This window comes from Muntiacus reevesi, chromosome 20, assembly GCF_963930625.1.
Source record: "Muntiacus reevesi chromosome 20, mMunRee1.1, whole genome shotgun sequence".
NCBI classification, from domain to species: domain Eukaryota; kingdom Metazoa; phylum Chordata; class Mammalia; order Artiodactyla; family Cervidae; genus Muntiacus; species Muntiacus reevesi.
Genome location: NC_089268.1, coordinates 29,799,091 through 29,806,877, shown reverse-complemented (window position 1 = coordinate 29,806,877; position 7,787 = coordinate 29,799,091). Strand labels below are relative to the sequence as shown.

The 7,787-nt window shown below is 44.7% G+C and overlaps 1 non-coding gene across 1 annotated transcript; it reads left to right on the top strand.

The window, feature by feature from the left end:
- The first annotated feature begins 241 nt into the window (after positions 1-241).
- On the top strand, positions 242-362 carry LOC136152015 (small nucleolar RNA SNORD22). The gene has a single exon (XR_010660173.1). It is a non-coding gene; the product is annotated as a small nucleolar RNA SNORD22 (small nucleolar RNA).
- Positions 363-7,787: the final 7,425 nt, after the last annotated feature.

The window sequence follows — 7,787 nt, the reverse complement described above, 5'->3', positions numbered from 1 at the left end:
TCTCCAGCATCTCCAGCCCACAACAAATCTAATGCTGGCCGGCTGCTCCAGTGAGTCCAAATCACAAGGATGGGGAAGCAGCTGGATGAACACTCAGGACAAACTCTAGAAAACCCTTCCCAAATCCACATGGTAGAAAAAAATTTCCCCTTAAGACAGTGGGAACTAAAAGTCCTTACTCATGGCTATGTTTTTCCATCTTGATCATCTCAGCACTTAACCTGGTGCAAGATAATTTTGATACCATATTAAACTGAGCCAATTTATTCCTGTCCTAGTCCCAGAGCCTGTAAAGGTGAACCCACTGGGGCTGGCTGGGGGAGAAGAGGAAAGTTCGTTCCAGAGGGAACTGTCTGAGGGATCATGAGAATTTCTAAACAAGAAAAAGAGGGGAATAAATGACTGGTTTATTTATCTGAAAAACAGATTTTTTTTCTCCCCCCCTCCACCCAAATAAAATAAAATAAAATAAACTGAGCCAATTTATAAGGGCTGTACATACTGACAAAGACAAAGATAGCTAGGCTATACTGTTAAGTGAAAAAGAACATTATTTGGCAGGCAAAATTTTGCTTTAAAAGAGGGAAAAGTACAAACATATATATAGTATAAATACTCTTGTATTTACTTCTACCTACATAAACATTGAAACTGTTTACCCCAGATTGGGACTTGAACCCATGTGCTGGGACTCAAACCTGGCCAAAACCCTGCTTGGGACTTGAACCCACAATCTTTTAATTAGAATCACTCACCCAATGTCCGAACTTATGAGGTTCAGGTTCTTTGTGTCTCAGAGCAGAAGGAATTCAGTGAGAGGCAAGGTGATAGGCAAGAATTAGATTTAGTAATATAGGATGCTTATAAGAGATGAGAGCGGGCAGGCGAGGTAGCTCTGCCCTGAATTGAGTGGGCTACAATTTATAGTGGAAAAAGGGAGAGGGGAAAAGACCATTTTCTTCAGGTAGACATAATGCAGACGTCGTTAAGGTATACATCATTAACTCCTCCTTCACTAACTCCTCCTTCATATTAAGTAGGAAACTGTCTGACTCTCTGAGGTCAAACTAGGATTATCATATTAGTAGAAGGGTGGGGGTCTTCCATCTAGTGGCGGGGCATATCTTCTGGTTTTGTTTATGGTTTTGTAATTAAGCAATACTGTAATTAAGCAATTAATACCAATAGCTTTTCTGAGCCATCATTGATTTACAAAGGCCTCCCAAAGTTTCCTAGGTTTCCTTCTCTATCTATAGGCCCCTTCGGGACTTCTACAACTATGTGTATAACTATCCTATTCTATCCCTATCAAAAGGACACACAAGAAACTAGCAAAAGTGTTTACCTGTGGGGCAGGGGTGGGGGTGGGTAGTGGCAGATAAGATGAATGGGGTGGATGGTTGCAAATCTTGTACGCATTTCTTATATGCTACTTTTTGAACAGGATGAATGTACAACCCTTAAAAATTATATATTTCAAATTACATGCTTTATTTTTTGTTTATGTCATTCTGTGATATCAAAAGCTGAACTGGAAACAGGAACTACTGTCTCCAAATCTGTGTGGTCGTCACAGATATGTTGCAGGAAGGGGGACCCCTTCCAGGGCCCGAAGTTGGGCTCTTGTCTATCACTCGGAAAAGAATTGTCCGAGGAGACACGTGCTGACAAAGCAAGAGATTTTATTGGGAAGGGCACCCAGGAGAACTGCTCTGCCGCTTGCAGTCTTGGGTTTTATGGTGATGGGATTAGTTTCCAGGTGGTCTTTGGCCAATCATTCTAATTCAGAGTCTTTCCTGGTGGCGCACGCATCGCTCAGCCAAGATGGATGCTAGCAAGAGGGATTCTGGGAAGTGGACGGACAGGTAGTGTCTCCTCTCAACCTTTCCCGAACTCTTCCGGCTGGTGGTGGCTTATTAGTTCCGTGTTCCTTATCAGGATCTCCTGCCATAAAACAACTCACGCAAATGGTTACTATGGTGCCTGGCCAGGGTGGGCGGTTTCAATCAGTGTGCTTCCCCTAACAGATAGACCAACAAAAGTACAACACTTGAGTCTCCATGACTTCATAACTTCTTTTTAACATCTGCTATGACACTTATTAAAACTCCTGGTTCTCTGCCAGATCTTTCAAGTCTGGCTTGTATCTCCTTGAACACAGCACATACAAAGCTGTTGGTCTCTGCCAATAATGGCAGTGACTGAAATCCCTGTGAGTCTAATTCTGTCGTCCCTGTTTTCCTTACTGGTGGGGTTTCTTGTCCCTCTGGTGCCTGGTTATTTTTGCCAGTGCACTAGATACATTTGAAGACATATTTGTAGAAATAATTCAAAGCCTAGGATTATGTGAGTTTCTTCCCAGGATTCTTCTTGACGCTGCAGCCTAGAGTCACCTTAAACAAGCTCAACACTTGATATTTTGGGGGCTTGGGACTCTATTTCTAGTTCTGTAAGCCTTTAAAGTCTGTCAAAAATGCAGTCTGGGAGCTCAGCAACATGCAGGATCAGCAAATGTTCCCAGACAGAAGCAACTTTAAGTTCTGGGCTCAGATCCGTAGATTCCTTTCCCAAACTTTGGCCCAGCCATTCTTTACTGGCCATTTGAATTTTTAAGATGCTTGAAAAATAGTTTATCCAGCTTTTTCAGTTATCTTCACCTGGAAGAAGTCTGAACTACTCAGTCCACTAATAAGAGCAGAAAACTTTCTGATCCAGGCCTCAGTTTTTGCAGTGGTCTGCTCTTCTCTGAACCTTAGCTTTCAGAAAATGTATTTTCCTCTTTTTTTTTTTTTCCTTTTCCCTTTAGTAATAAAGTCTATATGGGCTTTTCTTGCTGGTGCACACACACCTTGCCCTTTTACCCCCAGACAGAGCTGAAATAGAATCTTGCATCCTGCACACCTAATATTCCAAAAAGAGCTGGAGTCAGAGCAGCCCTCCTTACTAGGCTCAGAAACAAAAAGTCTGTTCCTGCATATTGTCAGCTTGGTGTCTGGAAAGCAGCAGCTTTCATGGTGGCTGTGAGGATTCTAGCTTCAGTGCAACCTAAGAAGTTGCATCACATACAGCGTAAGGGCCCCTGATAGGTCTCAGTTTGCAGACCAGGATGTGACAAGAAGATTGCAGCTGCAACCAGTTCTAGAGGCAGAAGAGGAGCCAAAGAGAAAACTCTCAGAGATAATGATGCATTTGAAGTGTGTAAGACAGCTAAGGTTTCCGCAGGCCTCACTTCTAAACAAAATTTTTTCATTCCATTGGTTTGGGGTGAGCTGTGTGCCCAGAGCGCTTGCTAAATGGGTCGGCATAGGGCCGTCTGGAAGGACTGAGGGTCCTGTAGGGGGAAAAGTTCCGAGGCGGGTTTTCTGAGGCTGCCTCTGTGGTAGGAAATCAAGTGTTAAGCCTCCCACGGTCAGTCACTCACAGTACATGCTTTTGGTCACCACTCTCAGGGGTCTTCGGGGTCCGCCTTTCAGAGCCTTCGGTTTCTCCACGGGCAGAATGGAGATGACTCCTCGGCAAGAGGTCGGAGGAGCGGAGGACAGAAGTGGGGCACCCACGCCGGCACCCTGAAATCCGCAGGGTCAGGAAGAGCCAGGAGCAGGCCGCGCGGGGACTCAGACCACCCGGGGGTGATGTGAAAGGGGTTCGTTGGGTGCTGGCCGCGATGACCCGCGAAGTGAGCGGAGGGGTGGCTGGACCGGGAGTGTCCAGTGAGTGGGGCGGCTCGGGGGGCCGTTGGGGACCGTTAGGGTGACTGGGGCGAGGACCGCCGGTGAGCGCGCTCTGGAATGAGCTGGGGCGCCCGGCGCGCACACGCCCGCACATGGGAATGAGCGACAGCGTTTTTTAAAAAAAAGCAACCGATCAGGTGGTTAATCTTGATTACATTGTCTCAGTTGAGGTGGATTTTTTTTTTTAATTCCAAAGCACATTTTCGACCAGGAAAGCCACCAAAAAAAAAAAAAAATTGAGAGATGGTTGGAAACACTTGAAGGCTCAGTTGCCTGTTGGTGAAGGTTTTCTGCAAATCCCGAGGTCCAAGCCTTGCTTCTGAAATTCTGGAATCGCTGCAAGGAGAGGAACCCAACCAGCCTGAGCGCTTGGAGCCTCGGCCCCGCCGGGGGGACGGTTATGAACTTGCCGCAGGGACTTCTGAGTGGACCGGCCGTCGGGCACACTCGCCAGGGCAGGGACACGCCTTCTCACCTGTCGCTCGGTCCGCGGAGCCTCGCAGCCACTGCTCCCGGGCAACTTCTTTTCCTGTTCAGGTCTCCTTTACGGCTTCCTGATGGAAACCTGCGCCCACCTACATCACACCATCACTGCTCCCCACCCCCGAAAAAAAAAAAATGGGGAGGGTTGGGGGGACTGGGATGGTGGAGGGTGGGGGAAGTGAGGGAGTGGGGCGTTAGGTTTGCGGAGCCTGAAGCTCACACATTGTTGGGGCCTCTTCAAGGAAAAGGACACAGAATTAGAGATGTAACATTAGGAATCAAAGTGAATATTTACTTAGAATGAGAAAAAAGCAATGGCAGCAAATTACAAGGTTTAAAAAGCTGACATATCATGAACATCAAAAAATTCAAATATTTTTATTTTTTATTTATTTATTTTCAAAAAATTCAAATATTTTTAAATGACTGGTCACCACTATATTTTCCCTGTATTATTATAGTTTTTTTTTTTAGTTAGTTGCTCAGTTTTATTTTCTGCAATCACAATCATTTAATCATCTCCCTCCTCCAGCAACAAGGAAATAGGTGGACCCCAAGCCCACAAGAGCTGGTATAGGCAAAAAAACAGTAGGATTCAAGAATGAAGTGGCATCTACTGCAGGAAGCAATGCCTTAGGAAAGGAAGCGTTGTCTGACATGGAACAGAAGGCTGGGCCTTTTCCCAGTAGAGACTTCAGGGGCAAACGGGGGCCCAAAGCAAAGACTAGTCCCCAGTACCAGGGAAAGGTGGTCAAGAAAGGAAGTGAAGGAAATTCAGAAAACGCCAGGCATCTCCCATCTCACAACTGGGAAGCTGCCATTCACCCACAGTTCCTTCTGAGTGGCCTTTCAGGTGAGGCTCCTCACGAGGAGCCAGGGACTGACGGGTCATCTCTGCCTCTAGGGAAGACAGGAACAGGCATTCTCAGGGTGGGCTCATGCACGATATGGACCCAGGGTCTTCTGGCTCAGATGCGGGTTCTTGGCCTTGCCCTCACCCAGGAGGGGCAGCACCAGCACCACTGCTTGTACCCACACCTGGCCATGCTGGCCACCTTGGCCTCCTGCCTGACCCACATCTCTGGAGGGGCCGGCCGGGGCCTGCATGTCTACCACAAGGCCCCCTCAGAGGCCAGTGCGAGGTGAAGGAGATTGAGGCCCTCAGGAAGCCTCGCCCCTTCTCTATACTTTTGTCTTCCTTCATTTGACAAGAACGTTGTAATACATTTTACAACAATTTTGTAACACATGATAATGTGCCAAATGTATTATGTGAGAATTAGTCATTTTGATAGGGACAGAGTAAAGGACAAATAAGGTGATTAAATAGTTAATCTTCCTAGGGGACTGTAAGTAGAAAAAATGAGACCCCTGCAGGTTAATGATTACTCAAGAAAGAAGGTTGGCTTCGCCACAAAACCAAGCAGACTTGTTTAGCAACAAAACCATGCAGCAGAAGCACTGGAGACATGCCCCCAGATGGTGGCATGAGCCCCACATCCTGCCCAGTGAGCTCAGGAAGTTAAAGATCCCTATGACATGTTCTCTGCACACATAAAAAACAATAATCTATGGACCAGCTTGACCACATAGGGACAAGAAAACTACCCCGCTCAACCTGGAGAAGCTGATGATGGAAGCATGATGTCTGTTCAAGAAAGACAAAGAACTTTTCCCCTTCCCCACTCTTCTTTTGATTATAAAACTGTAGCCCAGGAATTTTTTAGGGCATTGCATTTCTCGTCTGTTTTCACCTGTCCCCTTGTAAACCTCACAAGCTTCCTATTCTAATAATCACTTCTTAACTATCACTTTGCCTCTCTCTGAATTCCTTTCTGCACTGAGTTATAAAGAGCTGTGGTACCGGAACACTTTGGGGTCCCCAGTGAAACAACACCCAGTGTTTTCAATCTGGCGTTTTCTCTAGCTTGGTTAATAATTTTATAAATTGAAAGTTAAGAAAAATTTATTTCAGTTTCACAATCGTTTTTGATAATAATGTGCCAATTTTTAGGTCATTAACTTTGGGGAAACTTCTGTTAAGAGTTTCTTCTGTGAGCTCTAAGATTTCAGAACACTCCAGTGATTAATCTTAAATAGCTCTTTAAATTGCTAAAGGTCACTGACCTGTTTATTGCTAAATGCTGCTCTAAAAAGGTATTATGAGTTATAAGATTCTAGGTGCCAATATTTTGTATCAAATCAACAAGAAATGAAAACTAAAAAATAAAGTTTTAAAAATGTAATGTGTTTATAGGTTTATTCTTTGCCAATTGATTGTCAAAAAATCTAGGACTCTATTCTTTTCTTCCATTTAAAATTCATCTCTTCCCATCATTTGTTGATTTTGGTTTGATCCGAATTTTTTTTCTTCCAAATTGCTTTCTGATGTCAGAATAACTTCAATTGATTTCATGTAGAAATATGTTAAAATAATTTCATTTTGTTATATATACATATTCATATATGTTACATTCTTAAATATATTCCTGAAGAAAAGAACTTCTATTTTGACTAGACCTCAGTGAGACTAAATCCTACACTTACAATTTTCTACATCTAGGGATGTAGAAGGGATTTATTGACTTCCCTGTCCACAGACATCTGGTACCTCATGTCACAGGACATGTGTCATGACATATCCTCTGACCCTGCACTTTGGTCTCTGATGTCAGGTGAGCTGTCTCAGTGGGTGGTAGAGGTGGTCCTGGAAGCCATTTCTACATGGAGGACACCCAGCAATAACTCAAGAACTTATTAAGCAGTAATAAGTTGATGAATCTTAACAAACCTGAACAATGGAAGCGCAACTTAACTCGTCCTTAGCTAGATCTCACCCCTGAAAGTCTCCTGATACCAGAAAAGAGACAGCAATCTCACCTACGGTTAAAAATATGTTACTTTTGCAAATTTTACAAAAGAGCGTGGCCCTGTTAAACACATAGCTAGGGCCCATCCCAGAGCACTGGAAAGGGCCAGAGCAGGTGAGGAGCTTCAGGATCCTCCTCTGTGCACCCTGCTACTGCAGCAGTATTGCCTCTGAAGTCTCTCTACTGGGGTCTCACATCCATCTGCCCCTGACTCTCCATCTCACCTAATGTCACTCTCTGCTCTCGCTGGCTCCTTTTCATTCTTCTTCAAGCCTCAGTGAGTTTGGAAGTTCATAAATTCCCCTATTTTGTTTATCATATAGTTCCATCCTTTCGTTGAAAACAGGTGTGTCCAACCAAGTACTGACGGTCAGTCAGTCACTTGTACACCTTCCGTGCAGGGTGGATTCAGCCCCTTCTGCCACCTCAACAACCAAAGCATCCATACAGTTCCATCTGGCTGTGCTTCTCAGGAGAAGTCTTTCTATAGGACTCAAAATAAGGACTCTATCAACCTGGTGAAAGCCTTAGTACATTTCAGGCTGTTTCCTCCATGCCACTGGGTAGAATCCAGGAGGTCCCACCTATAACATGTTACTTTCACTAGCAGCTTCTAAGGCCTCTGCTGCATTCTCCTTTTTTCCTGAGTCTCCAGTCTTGAGCTCTTATTCCCCCTCTTCCTTTTTCATAACCGTGGAGCAGC